The sequence below is a fragment of the Anas platyrhynchos genome, chromosome 14, assembly GCF_047663525.1.
Source record: "Anas platyrhynchos isolate ZD024472 breed Pekin duck chromosome 14, IASCAAS_PekinDuck_T2T, whole genome shotgun sequence".
Classification (NCBI taxonomy): domain Eukaryota; kingdom Metazoa; phylum Chordata; class Aves; order Anseriformes; family Anatidae; genus Anas; species Anas platyrhynchos.
The window spans coordinates 8505101-8525613 of record NC_092600.1 but is presented as its reverse complement, the minus strand read 5'-3'; the positions used below and the strand labels follow the sequence as shown (position 1 = coordinate 8525613).

General features: G+C 45.0%; 1 protein-coding gene and 1 long non-coding RNA gene across 11 annotated transcripts in view; both read left to right on the top strand.

Annotated features, from left to right (window-relative positions):
• Positions 1–20513, top strand: part of EBF1 (EBF transcription factor 1) — a 272798-nt gene that overhangs the window by 21477 nt on the left and 230808 nt on the right. The window lies entirely within an intron of this gene.
• LOC119718323 (uncharacterized) overlaps positions 10800–20513 on the top strand; it is a 43842-nt gene continuing 34128 nt past the window's right edge. Inside the window, exon 1 of the long non-coding RNA XR_005269315.2 lies at positions 10800–12770. This is a non-coding gene — a long non-coding RNA (uncharacterized lncRNA). The remainder of the gene's footprint in view (positions 12771–20513) is intronic.

Sequence of the window (20513 nt, the reverse complement as noted above, 5' to 3'; positions counted from 1 at the left end):
CTTGCATCAAATCCTACGAATCCACAGAGTCTGACCTAACATAGAATTTACAATAAAATCTATCTACGGGATTTTTGACATATGTACTTACATGGAAATGCTATCCTCTTCTTACATGCTGGAATACTATTCTGGATTGATTAATTCTCTTTGATGAGGCTAGAGAAACTTGGGATAGAGGGAACTCAGTCTTTGTGGTGGTTTAGTTAACTTGGCGAAGAGGCTCTCTGGCAACTTCAAAGTTACATGTGTTGTGTTCTTTTTCAAACCCTAGATGTATATGAAAAGTAAATCGCATATTTTTATTTAATCAAAATGTGGGATTTAAAAAAAAAATCTGTAGTTGCGTTTGAAACAGGATATGACTTTATCCTTTGTAAAATTGCTTTATAGTTTGCCCCATTATAGTATCAGCGGATATAGCAGTGAAAGGGACCTAAAGAAATTTATACTCATAGAGCGATCTAAATTTTCTCTGGAGAACAAAATAAATCTCTTATGCTTATAGAGAGCAGTCATTTCAAGGAAGTTTCTTGGAAACCTGTGTGTGTCTGAATCATCTCCTTAGCATAGCCTGTATATTTTATCACTAATCCAGTTACATGTGTTCAGATGAAGCTCTGATGAACAGGAACTCATTTTAAAAGGGGTATTATTGTCACAATACAAATGCACAATTCCTCCTACAAGTACAGTAGCAGGGCTGTATTGTAATCATACTTAAAGAAAACACAGAGCACTTCCTGTTATTAAATTAAATTCTAGATTGATTTAACATTCAAATTGTAACTCATATTTGAATTTAAAAGGTTTGCAATAAAATTCCTGTGAAGAAATTGAATAAATTGTAGTTTTATTACCACTCTGGATATCCTGGTGTCCTAACCTTTTTCCTTATAGTTATCTTAGTTCAATAAATAAAACCTCATTAGACTATTCCCATTTCAACGAGTTTATTAAATTTTACAGGAGTAATTAGCATAAGCTGTGCTAATTTTTCTGGAAGACTAATGAGAGAGCTTCCTAATTAGGTTTGCTTTGTAAGAATCAGAAAAGATGATAATGACAAAAGTCACATAGGGGAGAAAGTGGGGCTTTAGATTATTCCTTGGTTCAGGAAAGAGGCTCCTCTCTCACCGTTCTGCTCCAAACTCTTAAACCCAATTTACCACTGTGGGGACCAGTATTTAGTGGTGTTACCCATGCCTGTGGGGGATTCCTTACCTTTTATGGCTGGATCCAGTAAAACAGGAGCCCTATTGACAGATAAAATAGAAATGAGCACCGCAATCCCAAATATAGTGGCGGAAAAGGCTCTGCACTGAGGATCATGCTTTGCCTCCCGACCCTGCACGCCAGGGTGCGATGCTGCAGGGACAAGGGGCTGTGAACAGCCTGTGTGGCAACTGCTGCTCCATCCCAAATCTTGCTTCTTCCCACTGTACGTCAGCAGGCTGATGCTGTGACCTGAAATCGACTTTGCTGAGGTTTGCTGATGAGACCTACTTCAGGAATTTCTTGCTTGGAGAGACTTCCTCGGGCTGGGTTGCAGGATGCTGAGCTTTGTGCAGGAGCTGCCCAGGGGCTCTGTGCCCAGCACGGGAAGGACAAGGGGCTCTCCTGTCCCTGGTCTAGCCAAGGCATTGAAGCTCTTCATATGCCAATTCAAGTGCTGCTTCTGAGGAATAAGGCTCCCTCTGGCTTTGCAGAAGTGGCTGATGCATTTCCAATGTGATCAGAGCTCTTGTCAGTGGAGCAGGGGTGGGAACTTACAGACTGCAGGCTGTGATATTCTTTCTGCTTTATTATCAGATGACACAGAGGGGTTTTAATGCACGGCCTGCTGCTGCACGTGTTGGAAAGGCCTGTGCACTTTCGACACCTGCTGTACAGGATGCTCGGCCGGGCCGCCTGTGATCCCTCCCCAGCACATCCACCCGCTGCGGCTACAGAGGGAGCTGGCATTCCTACAGATGTTTCTGAGATCTTTCAGGCCTTAACCTGACAAATTTTATGTTTGTGGGTAGGATTTCATTGTGCAATGGCATGAAAAGAGGCGTGAATGACTTTCAATGTCTCCGTTTTACTGCTTTACAAGTCATCGCGCAGTGGATTGTATTTTACGGGCCCGATCATCTTTTCATCCTAAATAGCAGGCAGGTGGAAAAGTGACATGCAGGGCTGCATCGCCCTCTCTGCATCCTCCCCCTGAAGGCACTTGTTGGGCGGATGTGGCAATCACTGCCTCCTGCAGCAGCTTTCTGTGCTGAACCCAGCTGTGGTGGGGTGGGGGCAGGTGCTGGTGTCCCGCTCCCCTCCTGGGGACCGTGCTGCAGGAGGCTGGGGGCTGCATCCCACCTCAATCCCTGGGCACTGTGTGAGGCTTTGTCTCAGAGCTGTGCTGGTGAAACCCTCTGGGCCCCTACAGAGGACGGGCAGAATTTGGCCTGCAGCATTTCGCGCGAGCTCCCGGAGCCTGTGAACCCGTACATTGCTGAGAGGGGAGGGACGCCAGCAAACATCCTCGAGGACTTGGTTATGATTGACGCATCTGAAAAGCATTACCCTAAACATTTCCCACATGACTCAGGCAGCCAAAGGCACTTTGAGACTTCGTGAGATACATGGGAGACTCTGATCAGTAGATGCTTCTCTCACGGTGAATCAGGCCAAAATACTCACACCTCTTCCAAGGCTGCTAATAGTGTCTGTCCTCTTCGTGGTGAAGAAATCACCAGAGCTGGGGATAACTTTGCAAGGGCCCTTGCAAAAATCCCTCTCGGTTTCAGTCTCTGCGGGTTGGCACGTATCTCTGTTGCTTCAAAATTCATTTATTTTGCTCTTGGGGTTGAGTGAACTTGGTCAGGGTCAAAGCAGCTCCCACTTATTGTTTGCTTCATTTCTCCTCCCCCACCCCCGAGTATAGGAATTTTTATATAATTTCAAAACTATTATGCAAAACCTTAATTTGGTCTCAGCTTCACTTCAGGAGGTTTGTGAATTTCTCAGAAAACCTGTTCTGAGTTTTCAGTTTGTTATAAAACCCCAAACCAGGCAAGTTTTATGTGGTTTTGGGTTTCACTGCAAACATTTCACACTACTCTAATAGTTGCTTGCTTCTCTCAGTGATGCCTTTTGAATCTGCAGCTAGCATTTTGGGCTTTATTTCACCATGATCTTATGCCTGATTATTACTATTTAATATGGTGGTGCTGTGACAGGGGCTCCTGTCACACAGGAGGCTCATTGTGCTGGGCACTGTGTGCTCCCCAGGCAGGTCGATGAGCCCATACCTGAAGTGGCTCTCCTGACACAGTTTACAAATTTTTCTGTGGAGAACAAAAAACTTAGTCTTGCATTGAATTTCTGGGGATTAGGGAAGCTGAAGACTCGATTGCTTTTGGCAGTGGGCTGTCATCTTTAGTGCCTACCAACAGCTCCTGGGGACAGGGCCAGCTGTGCTTCCCATGCTCTGTCAGTCCAGAGGGGTTATTTGGGTGTGTGTGGGATGTGCTGGACCTGCTGCCTTTGAAGGTGATTGTGAAGACCTCATGAATTTGGGCATGGGCTGGGCCATGTTTCCCTTTGCTCACAAAGGGTGCTATTTGTGTCCTGTGCCTTAGTATCAATTCCACCTGTGTCCCGAAGCAGGGAGGGTGTGCTTGGCACACAGGCCACCCTGCACAGCTCAGGGTCAGGTTTTCTGTTTTCAAGAGTGGGGACTTTGGGGAAAAAATACTGGCTTTTTCCTCCTATGGACGTACGCAACGTTTCTAGTGTGGGTAAATTTCCTGTCTCATCTTAACACCTGATTTATTTCTGCATTTGCTGCTGCAACGGTAATGCACACATAACTAGCCAAATAAGAGCAATAGGAAAAGGTATTTGCAAAGATCATCCTCAGTTTTAATGCAGATTAGCTAAAATTGTTCTGAATGTGAAACAAGTGTCTTATATCTAGCGCAGCATTTACTGGGTGAGAACCTAACCTGCTCTGCTCTGCTGGAGCTCAGGCGTATGAGTGGTTTTCTTCCTGTGAGCAGTCATAAATGTTTGCATGTTCTAGCCACTGAAATGTATTCTTATAAGTAATTGGACACATCTACCAAAATATCTATGCTAAATTCAAGTTTGCTTTTGCCTGCTGAACGTAAATATTTTTAATATAACAACTAATAAAGTTAAAGGAGAGGAAGAAACAATTGTAGGTTTCTGTGTAAATCACGACTGAGATAATTTTCTAGAAATGGATTTTACATCGTCCCTGTAGCACTAATGGTAAACACTGGTATGAATTTTCTCTGCAGCATCAAGGTGTTTTCTTTCTTTTTTTTTTTTTTTTTTTTTTGTAACAGTTCTGGAAAAGTACAGAAATCCATACAAAGTTCCCAGTGTGTCCCATTAGCAACTTTACATAGGTAGCTTGTGATCAGAATATATTACTGTATCAAATGAGTGTTTACTTTTTTTTTTTTTTTTTTCCTAAAGACAGTATTTTAGAGGTTTTTAAAGCACAACGAATAATTTTCTACCCACTTTTTAAAAATAGTGTTTGGAAATAGGAAATGTGAAAACATATTTTTTGGTGCAGTTAATATGCGAATTATATGAAATTAGTTATTAAAAGGCTTTATTTCAAGTCACTGAAATTACATACCGGACAGTCGTAAGGTGACCCAGATATAGAGCCTTTCACTGCAGCCACTGAAGCGCTATGAACAGTGCTGTTTTGTCTTTGGTTTCTTGCTGCCTCTAAAGGTGTAGGCAGATGAAGATAACTTTAAAAAGAGCGATTTCTCCAATTACAAGCTTTTGTCCAAGAGAAAAGAGAGATTTTTTATTTTTTTTTTATTTTTTTAGTCTAGCAGCATTCACTATAACAAAATTAAATTCCTTTAATCTGACAAGAAGCCGAGTTTGGCACTGAGCTGGGATTTTTGGACAGAGAGCCAGCAGGAGCTGCTCTGTGCCCCCTGCTGTGATGGGATGGGGTGGTCTGGGACCTGGTGTCCCTGCGTGGTGAGGAGCGGGGTCCCCAGCCCCTGCCTGGTGGTCGGGGCAGGGGGGGCAGCTGAGCCACAGCCCCCAGCAGGCACCTGGCTGGGTCCAGCCGGCTTTGTACCGATGCGGTGATGTCCAAAGTGGCATTCCTCAACTACGGCATCTTGCTAACCGTCTGAGGCACAATAGTTCTGTAATGTAATATAAAAAGTAATGGTGTTAGCTAACACATCCTTAATAAGATATTGTCCGCTGCTCTGCCATATGCTCCCGAGCAGGCTTTCCCTCTGTGGGGCTTTTGAGTTCTCTCAATAAGATTATTTCAAATACTCTAATCCTGAATCATTGACATGAATACAAAAGCCTAGTGACATCTAATAGATGCCTCTTAGCTTTGCTTTTCCTCTTGTTCCTTTCCTTTTTCTTCTCTTTTTACCTGACAAAAAGCTTACAGACACTTGGGCTCTGTCTCTCAGTACCAGCATGTGGGTCCCCTCGTGAAATATAAAGGAGGAAAAAGGGCTGACATAGGGCTGATAAGCCACAGAGCAAAGGACCATAGATTAAAAGTAAATGCCAGTAAATCCTACCCTGTACACTCAGTTGTTCTTTTATTGTTTTCTTTAACTCTTCCAGTGCCTATACCAGGCCAGAAAGAGATGAAAAATGGGGTTAAAAAAAGGTGATGCTGCAATGCCTTAGTGCTGTCGGGTCCAAAAGCCAGCTGCACACTTGGGTTTTCTTGGCTCTCCTCTTCCCTTGACTCTCTCATCAGAGTTGCAAACCGGTTCAGCTAATCACATCATTCAATGCTTAGGTCATTTTTCGAAGATTAATTTTTTTTCATCTTTTCAAAAAAAAGGGAAAAAAGAGAGAGACCCCAAGTGACGTGATTGTGACCCTGGAAAGCCTAAATATTATCTAAAGTAAATGTTAGGAAGAATTAGTATCCCACTGTGAGTGTCCAGCAGTAAAAAAGGATTTGCTTCTTGTTAGTGCTGTCTCAATGACTGCTGGAGAGAGAAAAGCTGTTCATTTACTGATTCCAGAACTTGGCTTTGGAAAAACTACTTGGTACAGGACACAGCCAGGGGCTATAGTGGGTTAAAAGGAAACTGCGTTCAAAATGTAATCATTTTCCGTAATTTTCTCCATGATTTTGCTGGGAGCCTCTCAGGCTTTCCTGACCAGGATAACTATCCACTTCCACCCAGTTGAGTCAGGTCTTCTCTGTAATCTCCCTGAATATAATCTTTCAGTTGGATTTTTTGGCATCTGCATCACTACATAACCATTGGCTGCCTTCCCAGATGTTAAGTCACTTTGATAAGTGGATGTTAAAAACCACTTTACCTAGCTCAGATTTTGTAGAAAGATGACACAAGAAGAGGAGAAATGTATTCTGTATTCATTATAAAGTTCTTTGCTCTAAAAGAAGAAGAAAATTAGCCACACTCAGAGCTATTAAGACCTGATGTTAGCGTCTCCCCCAGCCTGCTCTGTGCGCCTCTACATTGCTCGCACGTTCCTGCGTGAGCCAGGATTTGGCCACAGACGTGTGCCTGCCCTGTGGCATGTTTTGGCTGGGGGAGAGAGGAAGGATCTGGACATGATTTGTGCCCCACTGCCAGTGTCAGGATTTGGTGCTTTTTTGAGAAAAACAAGGGAGTCCCATGCATTACAACGGAGTTCCCTGTGTAAGCTGGGACTTTTCTGGCCTCAGAATTTATTTCTCAAGATGGGGTTTCTGACAGAAACTTCTTTTTTTTTTTTTTTTTTTTTTTTTTTAACTTTTTTTCTCTTGTCTCTGGTCTTGGGTTTCCGTTGGCACCATGGGCTGGTGCCACTGGTGGGTCTGGAGGCCCTGCTGGGCTGGCCAGGCTTCCACTGATGCTGCAGGAGGGGCTGCACAGCAGTATTGAGAGGCGGCCTTGCCCTAAGGACCTCGGCAGGAAAGGCAAGACCTTGGCTGCACGTGCCTTTTATCTATCTTCTAATCTATCTATCTATACATTTATTTATTTTAAAGCATAGTGAGCTCAGCACTAGTTCTGGCATTCTGAAAAATGGAATAAACTGTACCACGGCGTAGGAGGAAAACTCCTCACAAAACTCCATTATGTGTACGCAAATTGTCGTCTTGTATCCTGTGTGGCAGGAGAGAGGAACTTCTCTTTTTCTTTCCAAAGGATTGCCCTGCTGTGACAATGGTAACTTAATTTGTCAGAAATTACAAGAACATTAATACATCATGCCCTAATGCGTCATTAGTGCATTAATACTTTCCGAGTCATCGGAGTTTTTCTAATAAATGCCTTCAAAGTCGGCTGGGCATTCATAAATTTGAGTTTTCAGTATGATAATTGTAATTGAGACACCTATTTTCTGTGATTAATTCTTGGAGTCGGTATATAACAGTCAGTGCTGTTGACATTCGCAGCCACCCGCACTTGAAAGAATAACACGGCGTTAGTTAATATTTGCGTTATTGTAAAGTGGCATGATTTAAAAAAAAAAATAATACGGGAGACTGTTCTCAGGGAAACAAAAGAGAATTTTGGGAATGCTTTTTGCCATGGAAACACAGTTATCGCTCATTAATCTGTCACGTATGGAACAAGTTCCAGACTACAACACACTTCAGTGCGGCGGCGGTCCCGGGGGCTTCGCCTCCTCGCCTGCACTCCCTTTAACCTGCCGGCAGCACCGCAGGGGTTAAGGGCTGCAGCCCGCTCCCACAGACCCCATTGTGTGCATGGTTGGCTCCCAAAAAGTGGGGTTCCCCCCAGCTCGGGGCCACCTGAGGGCTGGACCCCACCACCTACCCGCAGGTCCCCAGGCACCCATGGGGTTGGGGGAGCTGACCCCATGGTGCTGCTCTCCGGCTTTTGGGCACGAGGGTGTCTCCAGGAGGAAGGAAGTTTTTTTTCCCCTTGGTTTCCAAGATAAGGTGTCATTCATGAGAGTGGCGTGCTGAACTAATCAGGTTAATTGAGAGGCCCTGAATAGCTCTCATTGAGCGGATCCCTCCTTCCTGCTCAAGGCAGATAGTGCAGACGGAGAGATTACAAGTGCTTTAAACTCTTTCTTGCCATCTCTGAATTTCACACCCATTTTGGGATGATGAGGGTCAGAGCATATGCGTGACACAGGGGCTGTACAATTTAGCTTTGCTGGGAGCGAGGTGTTTTATTTTTTTATTTTTTATTTTTTGTCATCATAATTATGATTATTTCTTAGCGCTGCCAGATCCTCAGATCTGAGCATTTCTCCTGATGCCAGCAATGCCCTACTGATTTACACAGGCTAGGGTGGTGTAAATTGCTCCACCGTTTTTGGAACGATGGAGAGGACTAACCCAGTCGCATGGCTGGCTCTAGATTGACCTGCTCCCAAGTGTTGTTAATATTAAAATTATTTCAGACCTAACTCATGGCAGGGCTGCAGGAAACATTAATTTTAAAAAGATGTTTTCAGTGTTTGAAGCAGATAGCAGTTGGTTTTATTGCTTTTATGGTATCATTTCCCTTTAAACCCTTCTAATCGAAGTGGCTGTACATAATTTTATTCAAGTTTACCAGAATGCGAAAGCATTTCCCTCTGGATGCTCTTGCCAAATTAGGAACATCCAGGCTCCAAACCTCGCTCTAATCTTCCTACTCACCGCAGTCTATTACATTTTCTTTGCAAATATTGTAACCATTAGAGTGCAGGAGAGAGAATTTTCAGGAAAACAAATTCCCCCAAAGTGGAGCCCCCCAGCCCCATTCCCCAAACCAAACTGGTTGCTTGGCTCAATTTAAGCATCAGTGCCTCTGTTGCCCCCTCCCCCCGGCTGCTTTTCCTTGGAAGTTTCAGGAATGACTTTAATTATCTCCACAATCAAATTCTCACTGCTGTCCCTGTGAAAGCGTGTAGTCATGGATTGCTGGGATTATTTTCTTTAGCACTTGGGGATAGAGAAACTGGTTGTTTCAAAATGAGAACCAGCTGGGTTCTCATCGCTGGTGTTTGGAGGGAGCCACACTGCACACCAGCCCGGCGCTGAGCGCAGCCCTGAACCCAGCCCCCAGATAAGTGCCGTTGCGTTTGCCACATGTTATTATGCAATATTGGGGCTGATTTTGTTTAGTGCATCAATACGCATCTTCGGGGTGGCTGCAGGCAGAGCTCGCGCTAGCGCCTCGCAAAACTCGGTGCAAAAACTTGCCCTGCCAGGGACATTGCTGGGCTCCACCTGCCTAAAATGTAGAAAATAAAATTAGCCCCCCGGTAAGAGATATTAGGCATGTGTTCTGCAGATGACAGGTAAGCAGGTAAACTCCTAAAGAGATCGATACAACAAAAGAGGCAGCAGAGAGAACTTCTCTTATCTAACATCTTTTGTTGCCATAGAAGACAAGCTGCAGGGGTGATGCTCTTCCTTTCTTTCCAGCTTGGAGAAATTACTTATTTGTCATACCTTATTAATCTGTTTTAGTGCCAAATTCAATTTGAAATTAGGACCATACATCTAGTCAGAAATTATATGACCTGTGATTTTGGCTGAGTATTTTGTCACAGGGAAAGGTGCAGAAATCTTCATTTGGTTATGAGGATGTAAAATTGGAGATACTTCACTGGATTTAAGGTAGCTGCTCTGGATTTCCATGTTTAAAAGAGACAAAAGCATTCATTTTTTGGAATACAAGGATTTGTATTTATAGTTTACTTACATATTAAAAAGCTGTATAAAATACAGACATATCTATAAAGTTTCTACATTTAAGGGTTCTCTCACACTGGCACACGTGCAAACAGCCTGTGCTTTGCAGCAAACTGTTGTTGGGATGGTTTACATTTCAAATAGTCTCATAGTGTGATTTTTGAAATGAAATAGTGACTCAATCGGTAGCTCATGTTGAAAGTCCAGAAAAGAAGTCTTCCAGTTCCTTTATTATAAAGAAAAAAAAAGTTTATAGGAAAGGAAATGATTGATTGCTCAGCTTTGAACAGATACTTTTATATGATTTGATTTCTGTAATGCCTGAAATATAATGACTTTGACTCTATTAATATCCCCTTTAGCACAACCAAATTATTTTTTTGAAAGATGAAACCATTTAGCTCTGAACATGCTTAGATCATACCATGACCTAAATATGCTCATGTATCACACATACATTGTTTTAGGGTTTTAGGCTGAAACAAATATTCTGCAGCCACTGTGAATCTAACATTTTATAGGTTTTCAGTTCTGCACTTTCTCCTGCTGATACATTTATTCAGTGTTTCAATTTATTGTCTTATATATATGTATACACATACTCAGTGTGGTTTTGTATTTTTTTTTTAATCCGGATTTTCTATATATTTTTTTTTTCCTTTCAACAAATAACTGCTGCATTTCCAGTCACTCAAATTTGGACAGAATTTTACTTCCTGTTTCAAAGGTCAAGGAAAGCTGACCTCAACAGCAGTGTTGAGGCTGCTGAATTATTCATATCATTGACTTTGTGTCAGCTTCCACATTTGTGCAGAGGGATGTTTTATTCATTTATCTCATTTAGGGACCTGCTCTGCACCTGTTTCTACCATTAAGTACCCTGTAATTTGCATTTGATGCTAATTTAGTTTCATATCAGCCTGGTCCCCCCTTGTTAATTTAATTTTCTAAGACCCTTTTCATTACAGTAGAAATGTTTCCCTCTTTAAAGCAAACATCTATACAAGTAATTGTGTAAACTGCCTTTTAAATAATATCTTTTAGAAGATTCCATCGTTTAATTCCTTAATTCCTATAATTAGCCATGGTTTGATTAATGTTTCAAAGGGTTAAATTAAAATGCAGAATTACTCAAATGCATACTTGAATAATTTTCTCTCTGCTGATAACAGTTTCTGCACTGCTGCCTTTATTCTACTCATGATTCTGAATATTACGTGTACTAACAAGCGCTAATTTTCCTTATGTAGTGATTTTATTCTGCTAACCAGTAGCTGTTTTTTAAAATATAATTGTTGGAAACTCCGTATTGCCAGCGAGGCACTTAATTTTTCTTCTGAGGGGCTGTAAACAGCTCAGGAGAGATGCTGCAACAGAGGAGCTGCGCTGGGTTGCTTTCCAGATTGCAGGAAACTTAAAGGGATCCTTTATTTTGCCAACAAGCATCGCCGCTGTGCTCTCACAGACAGTGCAACCAGCTCTGGCTGCTACAGACAATAATTTGGGAATGTTTACAACCGTTGCGGATTTGTTTGTGTAGGTGAAAACGTACATATGCTGTGATCCTGCAGGGTGAAGCCTCACACAACTGCCACCTCCAAGCCCATTTAAGCATTTCCAGTGCAGGAAGATGGCACTGGGGTAAATAAATGTCCACAGGGCCTACAGTGGGGGACTCAAGTTCCTTTGCTGCTGCCCATGGGTTCATTTAAAAAAACCCTGGGGAAAAGCAGCTGTGCTCCAGCATAGAGGCATTCTGGCATTAGCTGTTCTGCCCACCAGAAGGTGACAATCCTGCTCCTCCAAGTCCCTCTGATGTCATTGTGAGGCTGGGGAGAGGTGCCTGCAGGTTTGGGCTGAAAAGAGGCTATTCTGTGCCTAGGCTTTTGGGTTGAGCCTGGGGGCTCCCACTGCAAGCAGTGGGTGACTTGGGGCTGGGTCAGAGGCTGGCGTTGGTTGTGATACCCCTAAAGACTGGCTGGTGTTGCTTAATGATGAGCCCGAGACTCTGGCTCTGGTGCTGCTATAGTATGAGGATTGCAAATCCAAAATAGGATTTGAAACTAAACCTCTGTTTTTGCCTTGCCCTTGGGATGTTTTGCCTTTACCCTGGTCACAAAGATGCCTTGTGGGCTCTGTTTGTGCTGGTGGAGACCCCCAGTGCTGGTGCCAGAGGGTCCAGAGTGGGCTGGTTTGGGAGATGCACCCCAAAGTGCTGCTGGCGTGGGGGCACCAGGGGTGGCTGACCCAGCGGGCATGAAGCTGAGTACCCCCAAACCATCACCTCTCCAAGCAGCCCCCAAATTCAGGCATTTATAATTGCTCCCCCTTTATTTTATCATATACTCACAATAACAACCTTAGCGTGGGGTATTTCCTGAGTATTAATGACCAGCTGGGGTTAATGGCCCTTGCTTGTGCCTTCAGCCATCAGCTCCTCCCGACTGGTCATTAATTCCCAGGAAAAGCCCTCTGTGGAGGTCATTATTGCTTAATTATCTCCATACACTTTAATGCCAGTTTTGACAATGTACAGTCTCATACTTTGAGTTATAGGTACTTTATAATTCATTAAATAGCTTATCATTAAAACTGCAGATGATCTTGATTATTATTTATTAATGTTTTCCCTTTGATTTTTTTTTTTTTTTTAAATCTGATGCTCCCATGCTGTAGTAAGGAGGGGACAAATGTAGATGGGGTACGGTGCTGATGCCAAAAACTGTTGTGCTGTGGCTGGCCCTGTCTGGAGGGATCTCCCTGGCTCTGAGACACCCCCTGCCAGCAGCACCAAGGGCTGGGCACCCACACCTGGGCTCTGAGCAGCTGTGTGCGTGGTGAAAGGCTCAGGGCTCAGCTCGTTTAGCTCGTAAGGTCCAGCAGAAAGAGCTGAGAGCAGCGATGTGAGGGCTGGAGCTCCCTGTGCCCGCCCTGCGTCATGGAAGCTCTGGCAGGATCCACCACGCACTTTTTGGCAGTTCTGGCCTCACCTTTCTTCTTACCCTGGACTTGACATAGACTTGACATAGACCTGGGGGCAGCCTTGGGAGCCTTTCATAGCTGGGTGAGTTGTTCATGCACTGAGGTCTTTTGGGGTTCATGGTTTGGCCCTTTTTTTACCAACAGCACCAGTTCTTTAGTGTGTTTTTATGCACTTAGGTGGCATAGAAACTAAACGGGACAGGCTTATCCCAGGCAGAGGGACTTTAAAGTCTACTTTTTAATAAGAAAGTGCCCTCCTTCCTCCTGGGAGAACCTTATCTTTGTCACTCAGGCGTCTCTCTGAGGGGCACGGCAGCTCCTCGCTGCAGCTGCTCTGGGCCTTGCACCTGCACGAGCAGCACCCCGGGGTGCTGCAGCTGCGCTGGGTGAGCACCCGCGTGCTGCATGGCCGTGCCTTGGGTCCCTGCTCCTGTAATGACCTGTGGGCTATGGCCAGCCAGCTTTCAGTGCCAAAAGGAAAAGCCTGAGGAGCTCTGACACGTTCAGGTGCCCTCATTTGGCTAACGCTGACTCTGGGTGAACTTTTCTGGCTTATTTCCCCAGTCATGCAGCCTCCCACCCCTCACGGAGTTCTCCCCTATTTTCTATTTTTTCTTTCCCCCATGCTTCACAAGTGAACTGCCTGGGATTACAGGACACTAAACCCTTGTGTCCAGCCCCTCTGAGATTTTGGTGTGCAGGAGCCCTGCAGGATGCGTGGTTTGCACCAGGGGCGATGCCTGAGGTCGGGGGCTCAGGGGCCACGGTGTTGCCCCGTGCCTGGGGCAGATGGCAGCAGCTCTCCATTAGCCTGAAAGCTCTTCTGGGTATTTGCTCCCCATACGCCCTCAACGCTTACGTTTCTGCCACTCTCCCCAGCCCCTGACAGCACCAAGCTGTTTAGACAACAATAATACCGATTTGGAGCTGTTTTCTGTTACCCTGTTACTCTGTCAGCTTTGTGTTTGCTGGAGGAAAAGTTCTGTGTGGATGTGAAACTAGTGGCCTCGCTGAGCTGTGCCATTGCCTTCGGTGGAGGCCAAGATTTCACCCACCGTATTTGCTTTTCTACCTCTGAGCTGCGTGTGTTTACAAAACCTCCTTCTGAACTGCTATAAACCGCCCGAGCAATCCGCCTCCCAGCCCGTGCTGGCCTTCTCCAAAAACCAGTCTGTTTTGATTAAAATCATAATGTCATTTGAAAGCGAGGAAACAAACAAACCCAAAGCCCTGTGAAAAGTTTGAAAGCAGCGTGTTGCTGCTGAGAAAAATCAAAAAATATATATATAAAAAAATATCAGCAGGTCTCCTGTTACCACTGTCAGGAAAGTCCAACGGCTTGAAGCTGGTGAAGAGCTGCAAGTTAGAGAGGAAAAAAAAAACAACAACAGAGGGCAAAAGGGAGCGATGGTATTTATTTATTTATTTATTTAAGCGCCTAACAGATTTATGGCAGAGCTAATTTGGGAGCGCGCTCCGTTCTAAGTTCCCGCTGTGTGCGCAAAGCCATCGGTGCGCGACGTGGAGGGAGCGGGTGAAGATTTTAGGAGAATGGCAGCAGCCCTGGGAACACGCTGCTGGGTTTTTTTCTCCTCCCTCTCTCTTCTCAGTAGTGGCATTGTAGGTAGCCATGAATTAAGGCTCAGATCGCTGTCTCCTCGCTATAAATCCCGGCCGTGGGGCTGTGCTTACCGCGGGCAGCGGGGCACGGGGCGAGGGGCAGGCGCTGGGGGTGGTGTTGTTAGCGACACGTAGCAGAGCTCCTCCTGAACGGAAAAGCGCTGGCTCCAGATTGTCGCCAGCGAAAGCAGAAACAGAAGCCGTGCGTGTGTGCAGAGCTGGCCCTGCCTGCAGCTGGGGATGCGCTCGCTGCCGGCGCGTGGCTTGGGGAGGCAGCGACCGCGTGGGCAGCGTCGCAACGAGCTGCGCCGCGGGCACTTGTGCATCATGGCCTCTTCCAATACCTTCTTTCTCTCGTTTCTTTCTTCCTCTCGTTTCTTTCATTCTTTCTCACCCTCTCTTCTTTCCTTTTCTCCCTTCTTTCTCTCTCCTTTCTCATTTCTTCTTTCCTCGTCTTCTCTCTCCTCTCACTCTCTCCCTTTCTCTAATTGTTCCCTTGCTAAAAGCCAAAGACAGAATTAAAAATGCTGCTTTGGCACTGTGGTTTATGGCATTCTTCAGGGGTGTTTTCTTCTGCACACTATGTTCTGTATCTTCCTCTTGGATCGTCATCTCTGCGAAAGAGAAAATACTCCTGCTCTGTTAGAAGCTGAGAAGCATGGAAAAATGCTAAGTGTAAGGAACGTATAACACTTCTTCCCTTTCTCAACATCCATATAATTACTGTTAAGCCAAACCAAAAAGCCTCAGGGTTAGAGATCACTGAAGTTTTACATTTCATTGGACAAAAACTGAAGTCAGTACTTAAAAAAAAAATTGGTGACCAATTATGTGTCACAGACTGTAAAACCAGGCATGATATTTTGCTAGGGAAAAGCAGAAGCATTCAGGTTTGTTACCGTATGGAATATAAAATTAGCTTTATTTACATTTATTTCTTTTCTCCTGCTTTGCGGAGAGCAAACTGAGCTATTAAAACTCGTGATATGTTTGTTTTTTCGAAAAGAATAAATAGCGTGCATAAAGAAAGCGTCAGGGGGGAATGTACAGTGATGATGTTGCCTTTTTTTTTTTAAGTTTTAATTTCAGGGTGGGAGCACTGGAACTGTGTTGGATGGGAAATGTATTCAGGCAATGAAAGGCTGCATTTGAATGCAGCTTTTTGTTTACATTTTCAGCAAAACCAAGATGACACAGCTGGCCATGTTCAAAGTGAAATAAAAATAGGATTGAATAAATAAATGGTAGTGAAGAATAGTAGTAAATAAAAATGAAATACAGCGAGCGGCATGCTGAGCCTCGTGGAAGGCACCCCTCACCTGGCACAGTGGGCTCAGGGGACAGGGGCAGCTTGGTGGGGTGGCACTGGGACATGGGGAGAGGCAGCAGCAGCAGAGCCCTGTCTCCTCCGCACAGCCTCGTCCCCCTGTGCTGCAGCCCCAGGAGCCCCATTTTGACCAGGTCAGGTGTCATCATGCTGCTGAGAGCAGAACATTTCCCTGTGTCTCTTGGGGCATAGTGTTGAGTTGAGAAGGGGGAATTTTGGCTGAGGCTCTACCTTTTGTGTTAGCTTCAGGAAAGCTTCTTCCTCCAGAGGAGGAGGCGGCTTGGGTGGATGCCTTTGGGGGAGTTTTGTGTCTTGACCCATGCGCGGTGTCCTGGCACACCTGTAACCCACTGGGGCTCAGTGCAGCACTGCCCGGCTGAGTGCCACGTGCAGGCAGAGGAAGAGGAGAGGAAGCAGAGCCTGGGAGGCTGCTGGGGGTGGGAGCCCTGGCAGTGGCAGGCAGACAGACAGAGATAGATAGCAATTAGGATCGAGAAGCAGACTGGGAGATAAGGAGTCACTGAAGATTTACTGGATGTATATGGACAGCAAGAAAGAGCGAGTACATTGGGAGCAGAGAGGGAGGTGTGTACGCACAGTAAATCTCCAGTGATGCCATATCTCTGGCTGCTCCTGCATCCTAATTGCTATCTCCTTGGCTGCCGCTTTCTGGCCCCCAGCCACTTTCTCTCCATTTCTCTTCGTACCTCGGCTGCCACCTTGCTGATCCAGGATTAGGCCCCGCAGGCTTACGGCTGGGCAAGGTGCTGGAGCAGAGAGGTTTTCCCAAATCTGCTGTGATTTGAGCTCTGCTTTCTGGGGCCTCTGGTGAACCCTGTGGAACAGACTGGAGCTGGAAGTGCTGTGGGCTTGCTGCTCATGCTCGGAATTTAGGGCACAGTTGGGCCATCTGCACTGCTGGGCTGCCCTTGGTGTTTTCCTCACCAACGAGACCCCAGTGCATCAGCAAACCAGGAATCAGTCGGTTACTTTTGTATTTGGGAGAGGAATTTGAGAGGTGTCCCTGACAGCCACCCTGGGGGTGAAAGGCAGCTCCAAGCTGCAGCTCACTGCCCCACGTTAGCAATGATCTCACTGCTCTTAAATTGGCTTTTGGGATCTCTTTCTTCACTCTGGAGCAACCTGGAAATATCTGAGGCTTTGGAAAGAGCTTTCCTCTCCTTGTCAGCATGCATATCCACGTAGATTCACGTGGGATTTTTCTTGGGTCAAATTCTATTTGCTTTAGCAACGTGAGTAGCCCCAAGGAGCCTCTCACGAGCAGGATTTGCCTCCTTACGTCAAAAGATGGTTGTATCTGCAGCGCTGCACTGAACCTTGTGTGGCTCCAACTTGTAAGGATTTCTTTTTCCTGCCAGACAGGAATTAATGCTTCTTTGGAGTATCTTATTCTTTCGTGCGTCTTGGAGATCATCTCTTGATTTGCTCAAACTCACATTAGTGTACCAGTAATGCTTAATTAGAATAGTCCTATATCAAGTAAATATTTTCTTAAATGCATAATTGATTGTGTAGGGAAGGAAGAACTGCAGGAATGGAAATCATACATCATTTCATTATTAATGGCAATGTCTAAATAAAATGCAGACCTTGTCATATTTAATGGATGGCTGAGTCCATTCTGCTTTAAAACACAAACTGTTTTTTTTTTTTTTTTAAAGGTGCCTGCATAATTTCAGCCAGTTTAGGTGGAATTAAATATACCCATAGCTGTGTTTGTGTGTGGGGTTAATTTTGTAGAACCTAAAGTAGGTTGTCTCAGTGCAAACTGGTAAGGAAATAGTCTTGGCATAGGGTTGAAAATTAATATTCTCTTAAAAAGATTTTTCCCAGAATAAATTAATTTGGGGATTTTCTTGAAAACAGCATAACACCTAATGAAAGGGGTTTATTTTTTTTTCATATTATATATAAAATTGAAACTGGTGGAGCTGTGCAGATTTACACTTGCTGTAGCTGTGGTCCAAAGTGCTACCAAAGAACAAATTCTGCTTCTTGCCATTTTATTAGCTGTGACCTCTGACAAGTGATGCTGAGTCCAGATGCTGGAGAAATGGTCTCAAATGGATGGAGCTAGAGTAGGTGTGAGGGGATGAAAGCCCTGGGCTCCAGCATGGCTCTGTCTCCTGGGTGCAGCCCCCCTGAGGCTATCAGGGCTCTCATGGAGAAAGGTTTCTTGAGCTGGTTGAATGTTAGAGGCATGGCGTATTTTTTTTGTCTTATCCCTTGTCTTATGGATTGGCTCCATCAGGGTGGCATTTGAGGCTCCTCAAGCAGAGCTTCCAGACTTTGTCTTGACACCTTGAAAACCAGGAGCAATTTGTCGTATTATCCGTTGTGTAAATGCCAGTAACGCCCACATGTTCCCGTGATGCGTACAGGTGCCAGACCTGGCACGGGCCAGTTTTCTTCTGGCAGGATGGTTCAGTCTGAAGGACAGCAGTGCCAGGACAGGAAGCAATCAGGGTGTGAGCAATGCAAGGGATGTGAAGCATCCTTGCTGGGGACCGCTGCCGGTGGCTCAGGTGACTCCCAGCACCCGCACGTGGTTCCCATCAGCGATGGTGGGAAGGCTGGAAGAAGGAAGTGGGGCAATTGCAGCAGAGTGGTGAAATGCCGTGGTTTGAAGGAGAACGGCTGCACTTGAAGCATCTTGGCAGCTCCGGGCACATGGTACAGCTGGTGCTTGTGAAAGGATCTCAGGGATTTTGTTCCCCGGCATTTGGCAGGGCTGTTGTGTCTTCCCATCCAGCACAGACCGCAGAGGCCTTTAGATCTGAGCAGTGGAGAACTCCAGCTCTTCTCATCTCTAAATCTTTAAAATATTGCAAATAGTTCATTTGTTTTAAAGCTTTAAACTCAAGCCTTTGATGTTGCTTTTAGGAAGTTAAATAATAAAGCACAGTGTTCTCCAAACGAGGGCTTTTGTCAGAAAACCTTGCTTTACAATGAAAAGAAGGAAAACATAAATAAATGATACTCAAATATTTATAAAGGCGTTCAGCAGATCAAAATGTTTCATTCTGCCTTTATATTGTTGCTTCGTGTCTCCCTGTCTGAGGCTATTTTTTGTTTAAACCATGCGATGTAGAATGTATTTTGTTTCTTATGTCGTTAATTTGCAGTGTTTTACTGAGTCCTTTCTCACAGGGACATCAATAGGGCATTCAAGGGATACATATGGAAATTGGTGAATGTTATTGCTTTGGCTGTCAGCTTTGTGCCTGGCTGCTATGGATGGCAGGGCTGAGCTCAAAGCAGGAGCTATGAGGCTGCTCCAGCGATAATATTAATTATCTGGAGGCTGATTGAGCATTGTGTTTGTGGATTTCTGTTTGGGCATAGCATGTGTGAGGGACACTCCTGCCCCTGACGTGCTTCATGTGCTCCTCCTGCCCAGGGACTAGGGGATTCCCTGCTCCTGTCAGTGGTGAGTCCCCAGTTCCAGTCCTCTCCACTTAAAGCAGGAATCTGCCCTGAGCTTGCTGCTGTCAGAAGAGGAATCGGGGTCCCCCCTCTCAGCCTTTTCCCCCTACAAACCTTCTGGACCCATGGGGCACTGTGGTAGAGACCCAAAGAAAAGGGAGTTTTCAGAGAAGGGAATTCCAGAGACTTGTTACTCGCATTTTTTTTTTCCCTCCAAATAAATAGTTGGGATCATCTCTGTCAGCATCTCAGCTCCTTCAGGTCCTTGTCCCTCCACCTTGCCCATGTATTTCCATCAAGGAGGTATGCTTATTGTGTCATTACACGGAGGAAAATCCTCTTTTTACATCGAGGATCTTGGTAAGGCCTTGGAGCTCTGTTGCAGTATGAGCACGTGACACTGAGCAGGAGAGGGAAATACTTTGTGCCCTTTGCCCACGAGGGTGTCGATGTGCAAGGTGTGCTATGGAGAAGCACAGCAAAAGGAGGACCCCTGAGGTGTCCGCACACCAGGCAGCAGAGCAGAGGGTGCACAGACCAGGAGGACAGGCCGATAGAAGCAGCACGGTTTAGCAGAAAAGCCAAAGTCACTGTTTGCATTTATAATTTGACTGGCCGGCGGAAGGGACTCAGAAAAGCGTCCTGTGAATCTCTCTGGGGACCTTGAAGAGGTTTTCAGATGTGGTTCTGAATCCAAAGCATTCATTACTTCCTGTGACATGTGACCTCTCTCTAAATTTTTTTTTTTTGTTTAATATAAATAAGGCTTATTTATTTATTTAACTATTAGCCAAGTTCTGCATTGTAGGTTAGTAAAAATACCCACAGTCAGTGCTTACTGTTGAGCAACTTTAATTCCGCTAAGACCTAAGTCTGAGTGAGCTGCAGCTTTTGTTCCTGGAAACTCAGAGATTCCTGGGATTCTCACCAGGCAATGAGATTATCTATGTTTTTGTGGCTTTGAATTTAACGTATTAATTTTCTGCTGCTTGTTGTTAATCGCCACAGTTCAAATGCAAAAATAGATGAAATCCCGTTGTTAAAAGGGAATTTGAAATGGATTTGAAAAGGGGATTTGAAATGGAGAACTCTTGACAAACTATGAAACCCTTTAAAACATAAAGTTATGTTACCTTTGTTCTCTGGTATTTTGATTTTTCTTTGTGGATGAGGTGAAAAGAGAAAATATGAACTGAGACAAGATATCGATGGGTAGGGAGAAGAACTGTCCTGAGCCTTCTCATTGCTCATCTGCAGACAATGTTGTCCAGCATCTGCAGAGAAGCTTATGATCGGGGTACTTGATTTATTTGGGTGCCCAGACCTGAGTTTTGTGTGGAGTCCTGAGCTCTGGAGAGGAGATTTCATTCCCACAGTCCATATTTTGCAAATTGCCTCCCAAAGCCACCAAGCCCCCCGAAGGAGCCGGTT